The 12,220-nt window shown below is 45.4% G+C and overlaps 1 long non-coding RNA gene and 1 pseudogene across 1 annotated transcript; both read left to right on the forward strand.

Annotated features, from left to right (window-relative positions):
- The first annotated feature begins 73 nt into the window (after positions 1–73).
- On the forward strand, positions 74–11,595 carry LOC127483708 (uncharacterized). Its single transcript, XR_007910215.2, has 3 exons — positions 74–351; positions 6,212–6,270; positions 11,336–11,595. It is a non-coding gene; the product is annotated as an uncharacterized lncRNA (long non-coding RNA).
- LOC100351055 (eukaryotic initiation factor 4A-II pseudogene) lies at positions 1,050–2,991 on the forward strand (annotated as a pseudogene).
- Positions 11,596–12,220: the final 625 nt, after the last annotated feature.

Below are 12,220 nucleotides of genomic sequence, written 5' to 3' on the forward strand. Positions count from 1 at the left end.
CCCGCCCCGGAAGCAGTGGCAGCCACCCCGGAAGAATAACTTAGCCTGCGCGGAAATTTGAGGGCCATCGACCATAGAAACGAGACAATCTAGGAAAAACATTCGGAGGTCCATGAAGACCAGGCCGCGTTTCTCAGGCGACCCCACCCCTCACTTTGCTTCTCTCTTTCTGAGGCTGTAGCCTTGGAATAGCCGAGGGTTCTCTGGGAACTTCAGGGTCGTCACCGTACCCCTATCAGAGCAGAAGGACGAACAATATTAGTCCTTTTTCTACAGAAGAGGAAACGGGCCTGAGACACGGAGTTCTTGGCCTGAGAACGCACAGGAAGTGGAGACCACCGTCCTCTAGAGGTCAGAAGTCTCCCGGCTCAGTTCACGACTGTTTCCTGCCCCCGCCTCACCCGGGCTGTTCGTAGGTCAGGTGGACACAGCCAGGTCCAGTTATGCACCTGGCGCGCGAGCCACGTGTCCCCACGTGTCAGGCGGGCGAGGGGACGAAGAGAGAATTGACGCAGGGTGAAGAGCAGGTTAGGCAGTAAAGATGGGGCGCCAAAGGGAAAAGAACTAACCCCCCAGACATGGAACTCTTGCTGTATTTCCTCCTTAGTCACTTAGTAACGCGTCTAGCAGCAGTGAAGACGTACGAATAGTCATGAATGTAGCTAAAGTTAGCAGAGTACACATGCCAGGTACTGTTTTAGGCACTATGTCCATATTACTTATTTATACGGAGTTACTACTGCCTTGAATTTTACACCTGAGAGACCTGAGGCATTCAATTCAAGAGCAAGGGTTGGATCATGAGACACCTAGTGGAACTCTTGTCAGTCTCTCTAGGCTCCACTCTTGTGGCCTGTAAAATCGCTGGTAATAACGAGGCAGTATGCTGGATTGTTGAAGCTGCAGGACGGGACACGTGGTGGTAATTTACTCTATCTCCTCCACATTTAGAGGAGTCTTGGGTTTTTAAGCTGCATTGGTTTGTTGGTAGTGAGGCTGGAGGAGGGGCAAAATGAACAAAGTATTAGGAAGCAGTTGCCGTAGAACAGATGAGAGTAGCAGAAAGGATGGGGATACTTTTCAGTCGGGCGCTGAGTGGCTGTTCGGACATGTCTGGTGGCTCTGCGGACTATAACAGAGAACATGGCGGCCCAGAGGGAATGGACCCCGATGGTGTCATCGAGAGCAACTGGAATGAGATTGTTGATAACTTTGATGATATGAATTTAAAGGAGTCTCTTCTTCGGGGCATCTATGCTTACGGTTTTGAGAAGCCTACAGCTATTCAGCAAAGAGCTATTATTCCTTGCATTAAAGGGTATGATGTGATTGCTCAAGCTCAGTCAGGTACTGGCAAGACAGCCACATTTGCTATTTCCATCCTGCAACAGTTGGAGATTGAGTTCAAGGAGACCCAAGCACTAGTATTGGCCCCCACCAGAGAACTGGCTCAACAGATCCAAAAGGTAATTCTGGCACTTGGAGACTATATGGGAGCAACTTGTCATGCCTGCATTGGTGGAACAAACGTTAGGAATGAAATGCAAAAATTGCAGGCAGAAGCACCACATATCGTTGTTGGTACACCAGGGAGAGTATTTGATATGTTAAACAGAAGATACCTTTCTCCAAAATGGATCAAAATGTTCGTTTTGGATGAAGCAGATGAAATGTTGAGCAGAGGGTTTAAGGATCAAATCTATGAGATTTTTCAAAAACTAAATACCAGTATTCAGGTTGTGTTGCTTTCTGCCACGATGCCAACTGATGTGTTAGAAGTGACCAAAAAATTCATGAGAGATCCAATTCGAATTCTGGTTAAGAAGGAAGAATTGACCCTTGAAGGAATCAAACAGTTCTATATTAATGTTGAAAGAGAGGAATGGAAGTTGGATACACTTTGTGACTTGTATGAAACACTGACCATTACGCAGGCTGTTATTTTTCTCAATACAAGGCGCAAAGTGGACTGGCTCACTGAGAAAATGCATGCCAGGGACTTCACAGTTTCTGCTCTGCATGGTGACATGGACCAGAAGGAAAGAGATGTCATCATGAGAGAATTCCGGTCAGGATCAAGCCGTGTTCTGATCACTACTGACTTGTTGGCTCGTGGGATTGATGTACAACAAGTGTCTTTGGTTATAAACTACGATCTACCTACCAATCGTGAAAACTATATTCACAGAATTGGCAGAGGGGGTCGATTTGGGAGGAAAGGTGTGGCTATAAACTTTGTTACTGAAGAAGACAAGAGGATTCTTCGTGACATTGAGACTTTCTACAATACTACAGTGAAGGAAATGCCCATGAATGTGGCTGACCTTATTTAATTCCTGGGATGAGATAGTTTGAATGCAGTGCTCGCTGTTGCTGAATAGGCGATCACAACATGCATTGTGCTTCTTTCTTTGGGAATATTTGAATCTTGTCTCAATGCTCATAACGGATCAGAAATACAGATTTTGATAGCAAAGCGACATTAGTCGTGAGCTCTTGTGAGGAAAGTCATTGGCTTATTCCTCTTTAGAGTTAGACTGTTGGGGTGGGTATAAAAGATGGGGTCTGTAAAATCTTTCTTTCTTAGACATTTATTTCCTAGTTCTGTAGAAATGGTTGTATTAGAGCCGGCGCCGTGGCTCAATAGGCTAATCCTCCACCTTGCGGCGCCGGCACACCGGGTTCTAGTCCCGGTCGGGGCGCCGGATTCTGTCCCGGTTGCCCCTCTTCCAGGCCAGCTCTCTGCTATGGCCAGGGAGTGCAGTGGAGGATGGCCCAGGTGCTTGGGCCCTGCACCCCATGGGAGACCAGGAAAAGCACCTGGCTCCTGGCTCCTGCCATCGGATCAGCGCAGTGCGCCGGCTGCAGCGGCGGCCATTGGAGGGTGAACCAACGGCAAAGGAAGACCTTTCTCTCTCTGTCTGTCTCTCTCACTGTCCACTCTGCCTGTCAAAAATAAAAAAAATAAAAAATAAAAAAATAAAAAAGAAATGGTTGTATTAGATGTTCTCTATCATTTAATAATATACTTGTGGACTAAAAGGTATAAGTGCTGTATAAAATCAGCCAATTATGTTAAATTAGCATATCTGCCTTTATTGTGTTTGTCATTAGCCTGAATAGAAAGGCCTTTAAAATTGATTTAAGAAAGCATTTGAATGCGTTTTTGTTTGGTATTGTATTTATTCAATAAAGTATTTAATTAGTAAAAAAAAAAAAAAAGGATGGGGATAGTTAAAGATGGTAGAGCTATTTTAAAGTCAAATCCTTAGCATTTGGAAATAGATTGAGGGGAACACGTTTGTGATTGTAAAGATCACAGTGGATGAAGAAGAGGGAAAAGTCAAGGCTTTTTCTAAATTTGCAGCTTAAGTGATTGAGTGGGTTCTGGCTTGTTTCTATCAAAGTGGAGAATTCAGGAGATTTTTGAGAGTAGCTAACAAATCTCATCTGAGAAATGACAAGTTTGAGATTTCCCATAAGACATTTATTTGTGGCTGAGTATTTAGTGAAACAGCCAATGCTTTGCTCAGAAATGGAACCACTAAATAATACAGGGGGAAAGTTGGCTCAAACCAGTATAATAATTTCATATTAACATGACCCAGTTTCCATAGTGTCATTTTTAGAAAGCGAATGCCTAATGGCAAAACATTTTATCCAACTTAATAACTGGAGGAAAGATACAGCTATGACAAGGGGCTCTTCAGACGCCTATGACAGTGCCAGCTGAATGCTGGCAGTGTACAACTACAGTGCTAGATGAGGCTCTGCAGTAAATATATGTCAAAGCAAACTGAGGCATATCACCAAGTATTTAAAGAAGGGGAGGATTTCTACCTTCTGCTTCTTATATGGGTCCTTGTGAATAGCATAAGCAGCAGGTATATGACAAATCTCACATTGGTCTAGTGTTTCACTTTTTAAAAGAAAGCTTTGCTGAGGCTGGAATTGTGGCATAACAGCTACAGCCACCACCAGTGACATCGGCATGCCATATGGGTACTGGTTTGAGTCCCAGCCTCTCCACTTCCAATCCAGCTTCCTGTTAATGCACCTGGGAAAACAGCAGAGGATGGCCCAAGTGTATGGGCCCCTGCAACCACTTGGAAGGCCCAGAAAAGGCTCCTGGCTCCTGGCTTTCAATCAGCCCAGCTCTGGCTGTTGTGGCCATTTGGGGAGTGAACCAGTAGGTGGAAGATTTTTCTCTGTCCCTAACTGTTTTTTTTTTTTTTTTTTTTTTTTTTTTTTTTTTTTTTGACAGGCAGAGTGGATAGTGAGAGAGAGACAGAGAGAAAGGTTTTCCTTTTTGCCGTTGGTTCACCCTCCAATGGCCCCCACGGCTGGCACGCTGCGGCCGGCGCACCACGCTGATCCAAAGGCAGGAGCCAGGTGCTTCTCCTGGTCTCCCATGGGGTGCAGGGCCCAAGCACCTGGGCCATCCTCCACTGCACTCCCGGGCCACAGCAGAGAGCTGGCCTGGAAGAGGGGCAACCGGGACAGAATCCGGCGCCCTGACCGGGACTAGAACCCGGTGTGCCGGCGCCGCTAGGTGGAGGATTAGCCTAGTGAGCCACGGCGCCGGCCTCCCTAACTCTTTCAAGTAGATAAATAAATATTTTTAAAATAAATAAATAAAAGCTTTTCTCCCCCATACCTCCTTTAATCTTTATAGTAATACTGTGAGGCAGGCAAAGTAGCTGTTATTATGACCACTTTACAGATGAGAAAATGAAAGATAAGAGAAATGAAGTAATTTTGCTGAAGGCCACATTACTGGTACTCAGCTAGAATTGTTGTCTTTTTGTTCCAAGTCCAGCATTGTCACTATAAACCACCACCTCTTAGAACCAGTTGACAGAGGATTACAAAGATATTCCTCTTTGGATAGTAAGAATTAAACTTCTTATAAATCCATTCTTACTGGATCACTCTATTGCTATGCACTCTCTCTCTCTCTCTCTGTAAGATTTATTTTAGGCCTGTGCCGCGGCTCACTAGGCTAATCCTCCGCCGTGCGGCGCTGGCACACCGGGTTCTAGTCCCGGTCAGGGCGCCGGATTCTGTCCCGGTTGCCCCTTTTCCAGGCCAGCTCTCTGCTGTGGCCCGGGAGTGCAGTGGAGGATGGCCCAAGTGCTTGGGCCCTGCACCCCATGGGAGAACAGGATAAGTACCTGGCTCCTGCCATCGGATCAGCGTGGTGCGCTGGCCGCAGCGCACCCACCGCGGTGGCCATTGGAGGGTGAACCGACGGCAAAGGAAAACCTTTATCTCTGTCTCTCTCTCTCACTGTCCACTCTGCCTGTCAAAAAAAAAAAAAGATTTATTTTATTTATTTGAAAGACAGTTACAGGGAGAGGTGGAGCCAGAGCGGTGGGGTGGGGGAGGCTCTTGCATCCGCTGGTTCATTCCCCAAATCACTGCAATGGCCAGAGCTGGGCTGATCTGAAGCCAGGAGTCAGGAGCTTCTTCTGGGTCTTCCACATGGGTGCAGGGGCCCAAGGACTTGGGCCATCTCTACGGCTTTCCCAGGCCCTAGCAGAGAGCTGGATGGGAAGTGGAGCAGCCGAGACTCAAACTGACACCCATATGGGATGCTGACAACGCAGGCCGGGCTTTTAACTCACTGAGCCACAGCACCATCCCTTGCTATGCACTCTTAAGACCACATGGTTACATGTGAGAGATGGAGTTAAGAGATGAATCCATTTAGTACTGTCTGGCAACTCCGACAGCTTGCTCACTAAGATGCCCAGCAGCATGTTTTCCCATTGTGTGCAGGGTTTTCAGGAGGTAGAAGTTAATGTTTTTTTTTAAAGATTTATTTATATTACTTGAAAGTCAGAGTTACACAGAGAGACAAGAGGCAGAGAGAGAGGGAGAGAGAGGTCTTCCATCCGCTGGTTCACTCCCCAATTGGCCGCAACGGCCAGAGCTGCGCCGATCTGAAGCCAGAGCCAGGCGCCTCCTCCGGGTTTCCCACGCGGGTTCAGGGGCCCAAAGACTTGGGCCATCTTCTACTGCTTTCCTAGGCCATAGCAGAGAGCTGGATAGGAAGTGGAGCAGCCGGGTCTTGAACCAGCGCCCATATGGGATGCTGGTGCTTCAGGCCAGGGCGTTAACCTGCTGCGCCACAGTGCCAGCCCCAGAAGTTAATGTTAATACTGTAATATTCCTTTCAATTTCATGTTCCTTTGTCTTTTAATCACAGGGCGAGGATGATCAGTGAAGATGGTGAATCTTGGAACAGGCCCAGCAGATGATCCACAGGTAGTGATACCCTTGTTTTAACAAACCATTAGAGTCCTTCTTCTAAATTATAGTTAAGAGAAGTCCTCAGTAGGTCGTAACTTCCCATATTAGCAGATACTCAGATTCCAGAGTCTGAATAAGACAGCAATTTAAACTGAAATAGATGTCTTATGTTACCGATTATGATGTCACAGACTTCTTGATCAGAGAGACAATGAGTCTGAAAGCCTAACTATTATGGTGTCGGGCCAGGATAATACCAACTCTCCTGCTGCTGCCCCCTCAGCTTCCGTTGCCTTTCTCTACTGAGAACCTCCAGTATCCCCTAGGAGCTACTGCTGACTCCTGAGCAAAAATTCGGCTCTTAATTCTTCCTCAGATCTTGTGTGTCCAGGCCATCTGGCTTGTACAACGATGGAGTACTTGGCTTGGTTTTATCAGCTGTCAGTTTGACTGTGAAGAATCTGGGCCAACATTGTGGCTCAGCAAGTAAAGCCTGTGACACCAGCATCCAATATGGGTCCTGGTTCGAGTCCCGGCTGCTTCATGTCTGATCAAGCTCCCTGCTAATGTGCCTGGGAAATCAGCAGAAGATGCTTGGGCCCCTGCCACCCACGTGGGAGACCCAGAAGGAGCTCCTGGCTTCAGTCTGGCCTAGCCCTGGCATTGTGGCCATTTGGGGAGTAAATCACTGATGGAAGAGATATCTCTCGCTTGCTCTCTTTCTCTCTCTCTCTACCTCTCCCTCTTTTGTAGCTCTGCCTTTCAAATAAATAAATAACTAAATAAATATTTTTTAAATTAAAGATTTATATTTGAAAGGCAGAGTTACAGAGAGGCAGAGAGAGAGAGAAAGAGAGAGAGAGAGAGAGATCTTCCAGCCACTGGCTCACTCCTCAAATGGCTGCAACGGCCAGGGCTAGGCCAGACTGAAGCCAGGAGCTAGGAGCTTCCTCCAAGTCTCCCACATGGGTGCAGGGGCCCAAGGACTTGGGCCATCTTCTACTGCTTTCCCAAGCCATAGAAGAGAGCTGGATTGGAAGTACAGCAGTGCCCATGTGAGATCCCAGCACTGCAGGTGGTGGCTATACCTGCTACACCACAGCACTGGCCCCAATAATTAAATCTCAAAAAATTTTTATGTACAAATAATACTGAAGGGATATACCCTAAAATATTGAGTGCTTATCTCTGAATGTTGAGGCTACAAGGTATTTAACTTTTTTCTTTTTTTCTATGATAAGCACATATTAATTTGTCAGTAAAGGAAAAGGCTTTATTTTAAAAACTTAACAGGAGAAAATTCAGGGCTTAAGGAATTTACCTTTGCTGTTAACATTGTTTTCAGATAGAAATTAGAAATGGCTGGTTGGAATCGCTGGTACCTTCTTATCCAAGAAATACTGAGATTGAGTGCTTACTTAGTGTGCAAACTTAATGGGGTCTTTAGCAATATCTTTTCAGTTAGAAGAAGCTAGGGTGGGCCGGCACCATAGGCTAATCCTCCGTCTGCGGCGCCAGCACACGGGGTTCTAGTCCCGGTCGGGGCGCCGGATTCTGTCCCGGTCACTCCTCTTCCTTTCCAGCAGTCTGCTGTGGCCAGGGAGTGCAGTGGAGGTTGGCCCATTCCGATCAGTGCAGCGCGTCGGCCGCAGCGGCCACTGTGGGGGGGGGGGGGGGTGAACCAACAGAAAAGGAAGACCTTTCTCTCTGTCTCTCTCTCTCTCACTGTCCCCTCTGCCTGTCAAAAAAAAAAAAAAAAAAAAAAAAAAAAAAAAAAAAAGCAGCAGCTAGGGTGGAAAAAGCATTGACTTGGAGTCCTAAGAAAGTCTTAAACTATGAGCCTCAGTTTCTCCATTTCTGAAACAGGAACAGTAATGCCAACTTCACTCATGTGATTGGATGAGTAGCAAATGAGATTTGCCATTATTTTAGTATCTTTATGTAAGGCATTTTGACAGGCATTGATGATAGAGAGCTAATAGTTCAAGAAGCTCAAATGTGGAGGAAAAAACAAATGATTATAATATACCTCATTGGGGCCAGTACTGTGGCACAGTAGGTTAATGCCCTGGCCTGAAGCACCGGCATCCCATATGGGCTCTGGTTCAAGACCTGGCTGCTCCACTTCCGGTCCAGCTCTCTGCTATGGCCTGGGAAAGCAGTGGAAGATGGCCCAAGTCCTTGGGCTCCTGTACCCATGTGGGGGACCCAGAAGAAGCTTCTGGTTATAAAATTTAAAAATATATGTATATGTAGCTCATTAAGCAGGATGATACAGGAGCACCTAACAGTCTTAGGGCTTAAGAGGGGCTTCCTGGAAGAGGTGGTACCTGATTGACAGCTTATAGACTCAGTAAGGTGAAAAAAATAGTGTTATATGTATGATAAACTGAATTGTATTATTTAAATTATCATAAGGATTCTTATTTTCCAAATAATGTTTTAATGAGATATATTTTATTTGCTGAAATGCACAGATCTTAAGTATACATCTTTGATGAATACATGCATTCCATCGATATACAGAACATTTCTATCACCCCTGTTTCCTCATTCCCCTTTCTAGCAACTCTCCCTTTCAGACTACTAATCTGATTTTTTCATCATAAATTAGTTATGTCTAATCTAGAACTTTATATAAGTAGAATTATACTGTATACATGCTTTTGCGTGAGTCTTCCTTCAATTAGCATTATATTTTTGAGATTCACTCAAGTTCTTGCTAAATAATGGTGCTTTGGAACAATCAGAAACTCTTAAGTAGGGAGCATGTTTTGCTAGGAGAAGCTGAGTTCATGTTTATGTAGGATTTCAGAAGGTAGGGTAGAACCAAGGGAGACTATTTTAGAGATTACAGCAGCTGCTAAGATCATTTCAGTTTGAGAAACTAAAAGAAGCATCATGTTGCAGAAGCTTCCTGAGAGAGGGTAAGACTACCCAGATATGAGAAATGGGTGAGGGCTAGACTATACAAACATGTAAACCAAAAGGTACAGAAGTTACCTAACCACATATACCTTTCAAAAGATCCTCTGATGTCTTCATTGAGACTGAAATTGGAGAAACAGAAGACAGGAAGACTATTTAAAGACTTTAAATTTTTTTTCTTCATTTTTTTGAGAGGCAGAGAAATCTCCCTATCTGCTGGTTTGCTCTCCAAATACCTGCAACAATCAGGACTGGGCCAGGCTAAAACCAGGGATCAGGAATGCAATGTGGTTCCCCATGTGGGTGGCAGGGACCCAACTACTTGAACCATCACCTGCTGCCTCCCACTGTATGCATTAGCAGGAAGCTGGAATTGGGAATGGAGCTGGGACTAGAACCCAAGCATTCTGATAACAATGTGGGCACTGATATCCCAATCAGCATCTTAACCTCTAGGCCAAAGGCCCACTCCTTATTAAAGACATTCGGAGTACAAGCCAGGTAGGATACAAACTTGGACTAAGAAGAGACAGTGCAGAATGAAGGTAGACATTGGGCCCCTGCCATTCACATGGGAGAGCAGGATGTCCTGGCTTTGGCCTGGCCCAGTCCTGGCTCTTGCAGCCATTAGGGGAGTCAAACAGTGGATAGAAGATCTTTCTCTCTATTTCCCTTCTCTCTGTGTCACTCTGCCTTTCAAATAAGTAGATAGATAAATCTTAAGGAAAAAAATCTTAGCTTACCATATCCCCCAAAAGACTGGGGGCTCCTCTGGGAGGTTACATTGCTAATGTTTAGTCCTGTTACACATAAGGCATTCCAAAATGTTTGACCAAAGTGTTGAATTAGTTTAAAAGGGATTGAATCGGTTGTATAAGTGAAGCCGTGAATCAGATAAATCTTCCTTGATAATTGCAGATGTAACTTATTAAAAGCAAAGGCTGGAGGCAGGCATGTGGCACAGTAGTCAGGTTGCTGCTTGGGATGCTTGCATCCATATCTGAGTGCCTGGCTGGAGCCCAGCTACTCTGCTGCAGATCAGCTTTCTGCTGCTGTGCGTGCTGGAAGGCAGCAGCTGATGGCTCGGGTACTGGAGTCCCTGCTGCTCACATGGTAGACCTTGACAGAGCTGCCGATTCCTGGTTTTGACCTGGCCCAGCTCTAGCTGTTGGGGGCATTTGGAGAATGAAACAGTAAATGGAACATCTTTCTGTCTCTCTTCTTTTCAAATAAAATGAAAATAAAGAATAAAATTAAAAAAAAAAAAAAAACAAAGACCTACAATGTCAGCAAAAGTGGCAGAGAATGGGATCACTTGAAAATTTGGTCCTCCATACAAGCTTTGAAAAAACCAGCAAAACCAACTTGTAACAGAATTTATTCAAGAAAAACAACCGAATATCAGCAAAATCAGCAACCTTTGTGGTATTATAATTTGGCCTAGTCCCTCCCCCACAGTCAGATTCACAGTAGCACTGAAAAATCACAGTGTTTAAGAAAACTTATATCCGGGCCGGCGCCGCGGCTCAATAGGCTAATCCTCCGCCTAGCGGCGCCGGCACACCGGGTTCTAGTCCCGGTCGGGGCGCCGGATTCTGTCCCGGTTGCCCCTCTTCCAGGCCAGCTCTCTGCTGTGGCCAGGGAGTGCAGTGGAGGATGGCCCAGGTGCTTGGGCCCTGCACCCCATGGGGGACCAGGAAAAGCACCTGGCTCCTGGCTCCTGCCATCGGATCAGCGCGGTGCGCCGGCCGCAGCGTGCCGGCCGCGGCGGCCATTGGAGGGTGACCCAACGGCAAAGGAAGACCTTTCTCTCTGTCTCTCTCTCTCACTGTCCACTCTGCCTGTCAAAAAAAAAAAAAAAAAAAAAAAAAAAAAAGAAAACTTATATCCAAAAACAGGCTGATTACCAACATCAGTGAAAATTTAATGTCCACATTTGATCAAAACATTGCAGAATTTACCAAATTAGTTATAAAAAGATCTCAAATAAGAACCACTGTAAGTACCATAACATCAAACTCTGTGTGTGGGAGACTCTCGTTAAGAGTGGCTACAGGGGCCAGTGCTGTAGTGTAGCAGGTAAGGCTGCTGCCTTCAGTGCTGGTATCCCATATGCGTGCCGATTCTAGTCCCGGCTGCTCTTCTGATTCAGCTCTCTGCTATGGCCTGGGAAAGCAGAAGATGGCCCAAGTCCTTGGGCCCCTGCACTCACATGGGAAGACCTGGAGGAGGCTCCTGGCTTTGGATCAGCACAGCTCCGGCCGTTGTAGCCAACTGGGGAGTGAACCGGCAGATGGAAGATCTCTCTTTCTCTCTCTCTCTCTCTCTCTCTCTCTTTCTTTTTCTCTTTCTCTCCCTCTCCTCTCTCTGTGTAACTCTGACTTTCAAATAAATAAATAAATATTAAAAAAAGAGTGGCTACATTCTGTTATTTAAAATGTAGTTTTGGGGCCAGCACTGTTGCATGGTGGGTCAAGTCACCGCCTACAGTGCTGGCATCCCATATGGGCGCTGGTTTGAGTCCCAGCTCTCCACTTCCCATCCAGCTCTCTGCTGTGCAAGAAAAATAGAGCATCTGAAAAAACAATGACAGAAAACTTAACAAATCTGATTAAAATACATGAATCTGTACATCTAAGAAGCTGAACAAATTCTAACCAGAATAAATTTGAAGATCCACATGTTGACTCATCATAGATAAACTGTCAAAAGCCAAAGATAATCTTGAAGGCAAAAAAAAAAATTACCTATAAAGAATTCTCAGAACAAATTAATAGCAGTTGTATGCAAACAATTTAGATAACCTAAAAGAAACTAACAAATTCCTAGAAAGCCAGAAAGAATAAAATCTAATTCAAGAATAAATAAAATATCTGAACAGACCTATAACAAAGTAGTTACACTATTAATCAAAGGCCTAGAGCTAGATGGTTCAGTGGTGATACTATCAAATATTTATAGAAAGGGGCTAGTGCTGTGGCGCAACAGGTTAAAGCCCTGGCCAGCGTCCCACATGGGCACCGGTTTCTGGTCCCGG

The sequence above is a fragment of the Oryctolagus cuniculus genome, chromosome 1 (genome assembly GCF_964237555.1).
Source record: "Oryctolagus cuniculus chromosome 1, mOryCun1.1, whole genome shotgun sequence".
NCBI lineage: Eukaryota > Metazoa > Chordata > Mammalia > Lagomorpha > Leporidae > Oryctolagus > Oryctolagus cuniculus.